Below are 14,310 nucleotides of genomic sequence, written 5' to 3' on the forward strand. Positions count from 1 at the left end.
AGTCTTCAACCGTTAGAGATAAGTTATCCACCTCAGCTTGTCCCATCCAGGCCGACCTCAACGTTAGCTCGAAGATCGGCAACAATAGATTGGCATTGAAAGGAGAGCCGTCGTTGCATCCTAATTCAAGAGAAAAGTCTATTTCAGCCATTATAAGACTACAGAGAGGGACATCAAATACTTTGTGCCGCTCTAATGGCATCCTACTGGAGCCTGCTATGCTTGATCCTATCGAAGTGTTGTCTCTATCCTAATAGGTGCTGACGGTGACTCATAAATAGTTCAATGTGCTCGCCTAACAAACACAAGCCCTAACCACCACAATACAAAAATTACAATAAGCAGCAGTAACTCAACCACCACTCGTCATGCCTAGTAGGCCTTAATTTACTTCTACATCGACAATCTCCCCCTCGCAGCCCAGATCAAGGGCACCCCAACCGCCATAGTCATCCTGGAAGCTTTGATCGTGGTCATTGGGGATGCTCCTTGACCTTGAGGTCGAGAAAAGACTCAACTTCAAAACACTCCTTACCTCGGCACTCAAGCTATCACATTGTCCAGGAAGACAAGGTGGGCCAGAGACTTCAGGAGATGTATTAGAGGATCGAAGCACTACAAGGTCGAACTTAGCCTCAGAATGGTGAGCCCAACTTGAATGTTGAACCATCATTTACCAAAAAGATCATGGATGAACTGAACCCACCTTAGTTAAGATATCGTAACTGGATCCTTATGATGGAACTATCAACCCAATTGATCATTTGAAGAGTTTCAAGACCCTCATGCTCCTTCTTGGTGCCATTGATGGCATCCTCTATCGGGTTTTTCCATCCACTTTTTCAAATAGTGGTCCGATACTAGTACATGAGCCTTTATCCAGGCTCGATCAACTCCTTCAAATAGTTTAATTGGGTGTTTGCAGTATATTTTGTCAGTAGTCGGAGATAGCATTGCTGCATCGATTCACTCATCAACATCAAGCAGAAGGAAGGCAAATCTCTCGAAAACTATGTAAGTCATTTCAATGCAGCCACATTGAAAGTCAGTGACCTAGAATAGTTGGTCATCATGTTTGTGCTCAAGGACGAACTTCGCAAAAAACTTGTTCCTCTTCTTTTTGGAAAAGAGGTACCTCAAGGATTTCGTTGAAGTATTGGCCCGAGCAGAGAAATATGTAAACATCGAGGAGGCCATGGTACTAGATGGAGAGTCACCAGATAGCAAGCCCTGAGAAAGAAAGTAAAATAGCAAGGACAAGAAGGGTGAATCAAGACATGAAGACTGCTGAGGTGGAAAAAAATCGCAGCGATTGTGGATGACTCCTTGAATAGCCGATCCAGGACGTCACTTGGGAACCAACGATCTAGAACTCCACCTCAAAAATTTTACACTTCTCTCAATACACCTTGGGCCCAAATACTCAAGGAGATAGAATGTCAGGGAGACCCACCACAACCTAAGAGGATGCAGACCTTAGCCTATAAGCATGATATAAAGAAATATTGCCACTATCATCGGAACCATGACCATGACACTGAAGAATACATGCAGCTTTGGGATGAGATCAAGGCACTCATCAGGCATGGATGGCTCAGGCGACACATGGACGAACGACCTAACTAGAATGGCATTCAAACAGAATTGCTGCAGCCTGAAGGAAATCTAAAGAACATATCTACATTGGGCACCATTAATACCATCCCCTAGGGGCAGGTTGGCAGCTCGATCAGAGGCCATAGCTGAGGTGGAAAGAAAGATGCTTCGAAGAAACAAAAAATAGAAGATATGATCCCCTTCTCCAATGTCAAGCTCCAATGGATACAATCCCTACATAATGATGTGGTTGTAGCGTCCTTAAAAATAACCAACTATGATGTATGCCGTATCTTGATTGATAATAGGAGTTCGACAAATATCTTATTTTATGATGCCTTCTTAAAAATGAGATTATTTAGAGATTCGCTAAGAAGATTTGACTCTCCCCTTGTTAGTTTCTCTGGGGATGCCATTCCCATAGAAGGAGTCATCACTCTATTAGTGACATAATGCCTTGAACATATATAGTTAATTAACCAAAAAATTCTATACTTTTTACTTCCTTTTCAGTTTTAGCATATTATTTATTTTTTATAATTAGATTTATGTACTTCATAAATGGCTATAGTGTTAGCCTCAACTGGCATCCAACTTTATTATTAATGTACAAATACAAAAATGGTGTGGAAATATGGAAATGGAACAAAAATCATATAGGGCGGGCACTATAAAAGATCATGTAGGGCCGGCTTGATAATGTGCCACGTATCCCTTAATACTAATCTTAAAGTATGAGTCTAAAAGTCAAAGATTTTTTCTACTAATGAAGTTATTAGTTTCGTGATTAAATCATTCTCTTTCTTCTTCATTTTCAGTACATAGCGATACATACTATGTGATTATATGATACACATTAAATATATAATGAGATGATACATACTATTGCTGCTGAAATCGATCGAGGTCGGAAGACGGATACCTGATTTTCGTGCAGAGATGCTGGCGCTGGAGTGACCTGTAAGACAAGTCTCAAATCGAAGGTTGTGGCTCTGGCGAGGACCTTCCGACGCCCAAGTTAGGAAAGCAAAGAACAAAAGAGCAGCAACAGCTTCTCTGTGAGGAATTTGATTGGACTTATCTAGATCTTCGGAGCTCCGATTGTTTATATAGAAGGATGTCGGACAGCTGGCTTGTTAGCTGTGAGATTGCACGATTTCAAAATTGACAGACCATTAAAATTGCCATAGCGGGCAAGATGATTCAGCCTTCGATCGCTCCCATGAAGTGAGGAGATCATTGCTGGTAGCATATTGAGTGGGAGATCTGAATATCCTTTTTGAATAACCTCGAAGATTGTGTCGGATCTTTTGGTCTTGTTGAATGAGTAGTGTCACCTCATGGCAGATGAGGGTCCTACCTATTAATTACATAGGTTGTTAATCAGGAGTGATTTTAGTCTTCATATGCTCTCTATGCGGAGATATTTATTGCTTTTGGCCTCAGCTCACATCAACATAGATGCTCAAAATACCTCGTATCAACATAGAAGAGCTCATATCAGGGTCAGCTCAGCTTATATGAAGATAGCTCTTCTCAGCATGCACATGGCTCAGCTTTTCACAGCATATATATATAGCTTAGCTCTTCACAGTATGCCTCTTCACAGCATAGTCATAGCTCATAGAGCTATAAATCTGAGGCATCCATGATACTACCATAATATACCTCCTACTTTTGAGTTTGAGAATCAGACGAAAGGAATACTATTGACATGATGCCTCGGACATAGGAATATCCATTCACGTATCCCATTAAGACATTAATATGGATGATAGAAGCAGTTGAGAAAATGATCCTGAATTTTGAGTCGATCATAGGCCATTTGGAGCTAGAGCCAATGAAGGACCGTTGATAGTTAAGTTGAGGGTCTTTTTAGTTAGCCTTTGTTCGTCCAGAGGTTTGGTTTGGATGAAGGTGACGGACTGCTCGAAAGAAGAAGCTTGATGGATTCAGAGGAATACTTGATGGATGGCTCAGAGAAAGAAGCTCGACGGATCCGGATAGAGATCCATGGGTTACTGGAGGTCCCATGGGTTATCTTTCGCTTCTCGTACGACTCAGGCTCTACAGGAGTCTGATAAGTTAGCCCTACTTCGAAGTCGTCGAGGTCTTCTTAAGGTTCTAGTAAGTTAGCCCTCACGAGTGATGTTGTGTGCCTACGGTGATCTTGTACCAACGACATCTAGTACTTTTCATCTTCGTACAAGAGGCAGTATGTACCGACGGTGAGCTTGTGCCTATGGCATCTTGCGCTTCTCGACGATGTTCTGAGGGTCTGATTAGTTAGCCCTCTAAAGATTTTCTTAAGGATCTTTCTTCACTTCTCGTGCAACTCGGGCTCTGTAGGGGTCTGATAAGTTAGCCCCACCTTGGAGTCATCGAGATCTTCTCGAGGATCTGATAAGTTAGTCCTCACAAGTGGCGTTGTGTGCCAATGGTGATCTTATGCCTACAGCATCTAACACTTCTCATCTTTGCACGAAAGGCAGTGTGTGCCGATGGCGAGCTTGTATCTATGGCATCCTGTTCTTCTTGATAGCGTTCTAAGGGTATGATTAGTTAGCCCTCCGAAGGTTTCCTCAAGGGTCTCCTTCTGCTTCTCATGCAACTCAGGCTCTGTAGGGGTCTGGTAAATTAGCCCCGTCTTAGAGTCGCCAAGGTCTTCTCAAAAGTTTGGTAAGTTAGCCCTCGTGAGTGATGTTGTGTGCCTACGGCGATCTTGTGTCTACGGCATCTAGTACTTCTCATCTTCATGTGAGAGGCAGTATGTGTCGGTGCCGAGCTTATGCCTATGGTATTCTGTGCTTTTCGACGGCATTCTGAGGGTCTGATTAGTTAGCCCTTTGGAAGTTTTCTCAAAGGTATCTCTCCACTTCTCGTGCGACTCGAATTTTGCAGGGGTCTGGTAAGTTAGCCCCACCTCAGAGTCATCGAGGTCTTGAGTTATGGATTTGCATACAAAAGATGAGTAAACTTGCCAAACCAGCTCTAATTAGGCCTTTTGATTTTTTAGTCAGATCATACTTTTGGAGGTAAATAGACTGTCGTTATCCATTTAAGCTAGTTTGCTTCTCCTTAGCTTGCTCAGATTTATCTTCTGGTGATGTTGACCCTTTAAGGCTAGTTTGGAGGTCATCTCATAGGTCTTACCTCATCTTTGTGGCTTTGATTTGATCTTCACTTCAATTTAAATGCTTAAAGACCTATTGTTCAAAAAGAATGATACAGAATAATAGATAAGGTTCAAAAGTTTTTTATCACGAGAGTTGTGAGCATTGTTTGGAAGCTTTTTGGATTTTGTTTGACTCATGTTGTTTGCTTCAGTTTGGGCTTATTTTTAGTTTTAGATTAGCTTAATTTTTACCTCAGATCTGCATGCTTAGATCTTGGATTTATATGTTTTACCTCGGATCTGTATACTTTTACCTCAGATTTGAAGGATTTACCTTGAATTTGCATGCTTTTACCTCGGATTTGAAAGATTTACCTTAGATTTGAAGGATTTACCTCAGATTTGCATGCTTTTATCTCAGATTTTAAGGATTTATCTCAGATTTACATATTTTTACCTCGGATTTGAAGAATTTATCTCGGATTTGTATGCTTTTACCTCAAATTTGAAGGATTTATCTTGGATTTGAAGGATTTACCTCAGATTTGCATGCTTTTATCTCAGATTTGAAAGATTTATCTCAGATTTGTAGGATTTATCTTAGATTTGAAGGATTTACCTTGGATTTGCATGCTTTTACCTCAGATTTGAAGGATTTACGTCGAATTTGAAGGATTTATCTCAGATGATAGATTTTTTAGCTCAAATTGGTTGGATCGATCTTAACCTGAGCATCGAACTCATTTAATACTGATCCAATCTTGGATGGCCATGTTCTACCATCTCTATGCATTCCTATGCTTCATTTTTGACTTAGAATGTTGTGGATCCATGTCCGGCATGTGCTCCATTATTTTCTTCTGTAGGTTGTCCTCCTGGGCCATAATAAATGAACATAGCATATCTTGGGGCCCCTCATGGGTGGCCACAGCATAGTCATAGGCCAGACCTCGACTGTGGGTGATTTTCATGCCAAGGCGTGTGAGCAGGGGGTGTCGCATGCAAATAACTTTGGATCTGCCACCCTCCCTAAGCCTTGGTTCCAGCCAATTTTATCTCGAAGGAACCCTTTATGGCTTTGAATGTTTAGGACGACAAGGTCCTCAGAGCTCGATAGGGCCCATAGGAGGAGCGATCGAAAAATTTGAATGGAGGTCCGGAGCTCGAATGGGGGTCAGGAGCTCGAATGGAGGGAGCTGGAGCTCGGATGGAGGCCAGGAAGCATGGATCTGAGCTTGCAGATGGTCGATGAGTATGAGGGGATGAACCTGTAGGAAGAGCAGAACATGGAAGCTCACCTCAAAATTCGATCAGAGGTTGGGAGCTCGGACACTCGAAGAAAGCTCGAAGTGGCACGAGCTTGGAGGAAGAAGCTCAGAGCAACACGAGCTTGGAGGAAGAGCACTTGCGACTGGCTCAGTGGGGACCAGGGCGATGCTGAAGAGAGTATCGATGAAGAGGTTGTAGACGTCGTTGCTGAAGGTGGCACATAGATAGACCTTTATCAGATGAGGATGAAATGGAAGAGAAGGAGGTGGAGCTTCACTACACGGTGGCTCTCACTACCGCTGGTGGTATCGATCCCCCTTAGAAGGCTGAGCTGGTCAACGAGCATCTCCATCTGGGATCGTTTCTTCATGCGACAGTCGAAATTTGGCTTAGAACATCAGCATCTCCGCTAGTGGGAAGGCTTCGGGCTGCCATGATGGCCGGCTCTGGCATCGACTGAGGCAGGCATACGAGGGTCGAAAGTTGCTGGTGCTGGCCTTGGCATCGGCCGAAGGCACGAGGACGCCATGAGGGAGGTCGATCAGATGCGCAACAGGTGCAGGGGAGGCCTGTGGCTGCTGCCTCTTTCCCCCTTTCTTCTTTTCCTTTCTTCCCGACCTCTTTTCTCTTTCTTCCTTTTTCTTTTTTTACATCTCCTGCGTTAGGTGCGAGTGAGTCAGGGTGAGTCACCGATGACCTTTCGATGCAGAAGTTAGATCTATTTGTAGGTGCTCATGGGGATCTGCTTAAGCCAGATCTGATCGAGGTGCGAGCAAGAGAGACTTCAAAGTCTTTTATGGGGAGAGGACCATGGCCTCGGCTTAGCTGAAATCTTGGCTCAGCCTCGAAATTCACCTCGGCTCATGTGCTCAAGGATCTGTGGTCTTGCAAAAAAGAGTTAACATGGAATAATAAATGATGGCCTAAGGATTTTTTACCATAAAGATTTCTGAATCTGTCGCGATCTTCCTTATTTGGATCTTCGTTCCTTTCACATGTGGGGATGCCATGATCTCCTTCCTTGTTTCGAAATTCATAGTTTGAAATGTAAATAAGGAAATAAAAAATAACTCCTTCCTCATTCGGATCGCCAGCTCTTCGATTTCGAGCCCTACAAGGATTATTTGAAAGGTGCTGACTGATTCGGGGGCTATTAGATCTTATCGACGTTAGATGGATTGTGAATGGTCGGGCCATCTGACCAATTTGGAGATGGACGGCCTAAATCTTGTTAGCATTAAAGCAATATGATGAAGCTCCTCTCATTGAATGCTCCTGCCATCCTGTAAATGGGCCTAAATTACATTTGGCTGCTTTATGGATGATCGAATTCGATCAGTGTTGCGGCGATGTGATGAAATTTTTTTGATTTGGAGATGGCCAGTTTGGGTCTAGTCGGTGTCTAGATGATCCGCAGGATCGGATTGGTATTGAGGCAGTGTAATGAAACTCCTCTCTAGACTCTATGGAGGTATCCACAATCGCTCATGGTGTGATGGTGGCCATCAAAGTCTGGACATGCTGGAAGAGCAGGTCAAGATGATCTGTCGTGACCAGCGCAAGTTGGGTTGGCGGAGGAGCCTCCATTGTTGGTGGCTGCACTGTTGGTGCATGACTTTCTTCAGCATCGATGGCGGTTCGAGAGGCGATAGATCGCCTCGATCATTTGATGGCAGTTTTCATTGATCGCATGTTGTGAAAAATAAGTCTTTCTTCTATCTGTTGCTGCTGAAATCGATCGAGATCGGAAGATGGACACCTAATCCTCGTGCAAGAATGCTAGTGCTGGAGTAACCTACAAAATAAGTTCCAAACTGAAGATTATGACTCCGGTGAGGATCCTCCAACGCTCAAGTTAGAAAAGTAAAGAATAAAAGAGTAGCAACGGATTCTCTGTGAGGGATTTGATTGGACTTACCTAGATCCTCAGGACTCCGATTGTTTATATAGAAGGATGTCGGATAGCTGGATTGTTACTTGTGAGATTGCATGATCTCGAGATTGATGGGCCATTGAAATTACTATAGTGGATAAGATGATTCAGCCTTCGATCGCTCCTGTGAAGTGAGAAGATTATTGTTGGTAGCATACTGAGTGAGAGATTTGAATATCTCTTTTGAATAACCTCGAAGATAGTGCCTGATCTTTTGATCTTGTTGAATGAGTGGTGTCACCTCATGGCAGATGAGGGTCCCATTTATTAATTGCATAGGTTGTCAATTAGGAGAGATTTTAGCCTTCATGTGCTCTCCACGTGAGGATATTTATTGCTTTTGGCCTCAGCTCACATCAGCATAGATGCTCAGGATACCTCATATCAGCATAGAGGAGTTCATATCAGGGTCAGCTCAGCTCATATGAAGGTAGCTCTTCTCAGCATGCATATGGCTCAGCTCTTCACATAATACATATAGCTTAGCTCTTCACAGCATACCTCTTCACAGCATAGTCATGGCTCATAGAGTTGTAAATTCAAGGCAGCCATGAGACCATCGTAACATATATTATAAACTTTTTGATACTTACCCAGCAACGATATAACATACACCTATAGCTAAATTGATATATAGTTTATTGAATTTAATTTCATCAGTATAGAATATATAACTAATTAATACATATCTAGCAAAATATTCATCCAATGTCCCAATACACATCTCTAAATAAAGTGATATATAGTATTTAAAATATAGTATTCATCAATATATAGTACATCAGTAAATAATACATACTAGATGACTTATTGATATATACTGAAAATTTTTTTGATACACATCTAGTAACAATCTAATACACACATATAGATAAATTGATATATCGTTTATCGAACTTAGTATTCACTAATACATAGTAGATGATCAGTTGATATATACTTAGTAAAATATTCATCTGACGTCTCAATATATACCTCTAAGTGAAATGATACATAGTTTTTATAAATTTTTAGATGCAAAGATCTTAAAAAAGAAAAAAAATTAGAAAAAAAAAGATCTCGAGATATGTATCGAACATTATTGAGTGTGTATAAAAAAATTTATAACATATATCAATAAGCTATCTAGTATATATCATTTATTCATATACCATGCATTGATAAATGCTATATTTTGAAAACTATGTATCGCTTTATCTAGAGGTGTATATTGAGATAAGTATATAGGACAGTTTCATGCATGCATTTCAAATTTTTTTCGAAATCTAAAGCAGTGGAAGAAATCTAGATCAATCACCTTAACCTAGTATGCATTAGTTTAGATCTAAAAACTACCTAGCAGGGATCGATGACATAAACAAATATGCATACAAAAATTGAAATAAAAAATTCATAGATCGCATCTATGCAGTAAATCATATTTATAATATAACTGAGTTCAAAACTCAATACTTGAGTGCGGACCGATATTCACCGCAGTTGATGACCATGGTTTTATCAGTTGCTTCTAGCCGCATAGACATCCGACTTTTATAGGTATCTACATGAGGCTTCTGATCTAATCAGAGGTTCGATAAACTCTCTGAGGTGCTAGCTCTCTTGCAGAGTTTTCTCTTGACGGCTAATCGAGCTCCTTCTTCAGAGCACTCAAACTTTTTTAGGAGGTGAAGAAGGATGTTTAGGATGAGATGAGATGGAGGAAGAAGGTGAATATAAGAAACCCTTTTTCTCTCTTTTTCTTTCTTCCCAAAAACCCTAGATGGGACCCTAGGTTTCTCACATTGAAGAGCCTCATGCACACCCTTTCTTTCTCGCAGTGATAACCCTTATCTAGATCCTCACGCCCACCATATGAAGCCCTTCCCATGTGGTGGTATAACCTTTCATATTCTCGAATGCCCACTCATTCCATGTTCTCTCTCTCTCCTCAATTAAATGAAGTTCGCCTCTCTCCTTAATGAAATGAAGGCCACGTCCATTCTATTTGTTGGGGATAAAACTATCCTTACCAAAGACCTTAACTTGGAAGCTTCATGTGGAGATTTAGCAGCTGCTTCTTTAAATTCTGAACTATCATCGATTTCAACCGACCCATCTTCAGCTTGTTGGAACAACAGTCACCACCTCCAGATTGTCGCATGCCAGCGGTTGATCGATTCCGATCGATCCATCATCGGTGTATATCGACCCACCATTGGTTGTCAATTCTTTTCATTGTCTGCCAACGCCCTATCACTAACACAGCATCAAGCCATTGCCAATCCATCATCGGATCTTACCGACCCATCATTGGTTATAGATCTCTGCTACAGACAATCGACATCTTAGTTGTCAATACCATCAGACAGCCACCATCCTCTATCGATCCTTCATCAGATTTCGATCTATCCTCAGTCGGTCACCCACCACAAATCGAAGGATCAATCTCATGCTCCTCCAATTCATCACCAATCCATCTTCGGGTGAATATCGGCTTATCTTCAATCTATTACCGACTCTCCCTCAGCATCCGATCTATCCTCTATTATCCATCCTCAAGGATGCCGACACTCGCCATCATCCTCAGATTGTCCACAAACCACACTGACATCGATGAGGGATGCTTTGCTGTCTAGTGGACAATTGGCAGAACATCATTCCCAATGAAGCATGTGGACCTCATCTTGGAAAACCACGACACATCCTATTAAAGCCAAATGGGGTCTAGTGATGCATGAGTGTGTCCCATTAAAGCCAAATGAGGTCTAGTGGCAAAGATTAAAGCCAAAGGGGGCTAATCGTGAGTGGACGGAAGTTACAGATAGTCGGAAATGAAGACGGCTGCCATGACCAAAGCACTCTAATGATGGAACATCTTGGTTGAGGGGACACCCCAATAAGCCGTGGAAAAGATCTTACACTAAAGTGTTAAGCGCTTCCTTCAACTGAACTCACTTCGATATATGCTGACCGATGACTGCCTAATAGCCGACTGCCTAATCTATAATCACGACACTATAATTATGGGTAACGACTGCATACCATGACTGTTAGTGGACATAAACTACCCACTAATCCAATGATCATGATCCGATAATAGGAGTTAACTACTCTTTAGTGCCATAAAAAGTGAGACTCTACGTGCTCAACGGTTACACCCGAATCACCTATAAAGGGGAGGCAAGAGAGCAGGCAATGAATAAAAAGTAATTTTGGGCTAAGACTCTGTCGAATTCTATTATCAAATATCCTATTCATCACTCTCCATTGCCTTAGACATTGAAGGATCTCTGTCGGATAAAATTTTGATTAATAGACTTGTTTTGCAGGTCGCTCTTCATCAGAGTCAGATGCACAGGAGATTGGCCGTAACAGATTGAGGCATCAGGTAGGAGAAAAATCCAATAATCATGCCAAAAATGAGAGCCCAGAATATCTCCACTGACTCCATCAGGCAATCTTTCTACCGAGAAGATCTCCCACCTGCATCGGTAAAGCCCAGTTCCTCGCATCCAGTCATCACCACGGATGCTCAACAAGTCGTTGCCTTGATGTAGGAGGTAAAGATATTGACGGAGGTAGTTCACATCCTCCAGTAATAGCAAACACAGCAACAGCGACAGCTGGTGATGGAGGAGCCGATGCCGCATACAGTGCCATCCCGGCACAGTCGTCGTGCCCCACTCTGCATCGACAATACTCTCGACACTTATAACATACCGACTCCTAGCCCCCTAGCATTCATAACATGCCAGCTCTCGACATATTCAGCATTCGTAACGTGTCGACTCTGAAGAACAACGGTCTCCTTCTCTTCGATAAGCATCCAAAAAGGAGAAACGATCACATTCTCTCTCCAGTTCTTCTGAGGAAGATTCCACACTTGGATATTTTTATCATTTTGATGAGTCACAATGGCAGTTCGATGACTACGATAGTAATGAAGTCAAATCTATCAAAAGATTTTTCTTCTACAATGTCGTACCAAAGGAAAAATGATGATGAATCAACAGATGATTCGATGATAAATACGAGCTCTGACTCAAGATGATTCATTAACAAATACGAGCTTTGACTCAAACCCCGAAGGGCCAAAGTAGAAAAATTTTGATCTTTGGAACGAGATGAGTCCCAAGAGGACCAACCGACTCTGATCAGACGAATCTACATGCCGACTCCAATCAAACAACTCTACTCTCGACTCTGATCAGAAGATATGCCGACTCGACTCCAGTCGGTTGGAAGATAGGCTGACTTGACTCCGATCAATCGGAAGATATATCGACTCGACATTGGTCGGTCAAAAAAATAGTTCGGCTCCGAATGGTCAAAAAATATTCTGACTTTGATCAGTTAAAAACATTCCGACTCAGATTCAGTTGATGAATTACATCAGTTGATGAATTATAGATTGCTATTCGATTAAATTAGCAACAGTCATCTACGACGAATGATGGTCACGTTCAGGGAGACTCAGCACTTAGAAATTTTTTTTTATTATCAACTGAAGGTTACAAAAGTTAGACTAAGGTCTGGTAATAAAAAGAGAGAAACTACAGTGACTGCTGTTCGGCTTCATTAACAACTTCAGTCACTATTATCGCTTCGGCCTCTTAGACATCGATCGTAAGGGGGCTCGGAAGGGAAGAAACTTTCACGATTCAGCTTTTATGAGAGTCATTATGGCCGAACCAACATCATCATGGTCGAAGCATCATCATCATAGCCATGGCCAAAATGCCATCATCATGGCCGAAGCACAATCATGGCCAAACAGTGGTCATACTCAGGCCGATTAAGAAGAGGCCGACTAGTGATCATATCTATGTCGACCAGTGATCATATCTATGCCGATCAGTAGTCATGTCTAGACTGATCAAGAAGAGGTCATATGAAATAGATTAGAGTAGGGAATCTCCAAAATACAAGCTATAGCTTCAATTGTTCAAATGCATGACTTGAAGGCAAGTCATGACTTACGCCATTCGAAGTCGGCGAAATGACTGTTGATCGACAAACAACTATTCAATCGATGACAAAGTATATTGATGAGGTCGACTATGATTGATTTTCAATAATAAATCGATTAATGCAATCGGCTTACATCCGACTACAACAATAAAATGGCAATTAGCTAGTACCTGATTAAAATGATCGGCTAACTCCTGATCACAAAAAGGCTACAGGCAAAGCCCGACAACTGCAAAGAAAGTTGACTGAAACCATCCATTGAAACCCGACGACAATAAAGAGAATCCATTAAAGCCTGGCAAGTACAAAAAAGGTCGAAAGTCGACAATCGCACTTCGACTACTTCCTTTGCTTGAACCAAAAAAAATAGCTCGGACTCGGAAGTGGGGGCTATGTGGTGGTATAACCTTTCCTATTCTCCAAAGCCTACTCATTTCACGTTCTCCCTCTCTTCTCAATTAAATGAAGGTCACGTCCACTCCATTTGTTAGGGATAAAACTATCCTTGCCGAAGATCTCAACTGGAAGCTTCATGTGGAGATTTAGTGGCTGCTTCTATAAACTCCGATCTATCATCGGTTTCAATCGACTCATCTTTAGCCTACTGGAACAATAGTCACTGCCCCCAGATTGCCACATGCCAGCAGTTGATTGATTTTGATCGATCCATTGTCGGCGCCTACCGACCCATCATTGGTTGTCGACCCTTTTCATTGTCCGCCAACGCCCTATCATCGATGCAACATTGAGCCATTGCCAACCCATCATCGATTATAGATCTCTGCTACGACAGTTGACACCTCAATTGTCAATACCATCAGACAGCAACCATCCTCCGTCGATCCTTCATCAGATTTCGATCTGTCCTCAGTCGATCACCCACCATAAATCAAAGGATCAATCCCTTGCTCCTCTAATTCATCGCTGTCCCATCTTCAGGTGAATACCGACTTGTCTTCAATCTACTACCGACTCTCCTTTGATGTCCGATCTATCCTCTGTTATCTATTCTCAAAGATGCTGACACTCACTATCATCCCTAGATTGTCCACAAACCCCACTGACATCGATGAGGGATGCTTTGCTGTCCAGTGGACCATTGGCAGAACATCATTCCCAACTAAGCACGTGGACCTTGTCTTGGGAAACCATAACACCTCATTAAAGCCAAATGGGATCTAATGGCACATGAGTGTGTCCCATTAAAGCCAAATGGGATCTAACGACACATCCCATTAAAGCCAAATAGGGTCCGTGGCAAAGATTAAAGCCAAAGGGGGATAATCGTGAGTAGATGGAAGTTATAGGTAGTAAAAAATGAAGATAGCCGTCATGACCAAAGCACCCTAATGATGGGATGTCTTGGTCAAAGGGACACCTCAATGAGCCACGAAAAAGATCTTACATTGAAGTGTTAAGCGCTTCCCTTAACCGAACTCACTTCGAT

The sequence above is a fragment of the Elaeis guineensis genome, chromosome 7 (assembly GCF_000442705.2).
Source record: "Elaeis guineensis isolate ETL-2024a chromosome 7, EG11, whole genome shotgun sequence".
NCBI classification, from domain to species: domain Eukaryota; kingdom Viridiplantae; phylum Streptophyta; class Magnoliopsida; order Arecales; family Arecaceae; genus Elaeis; species Elaeis guineensis.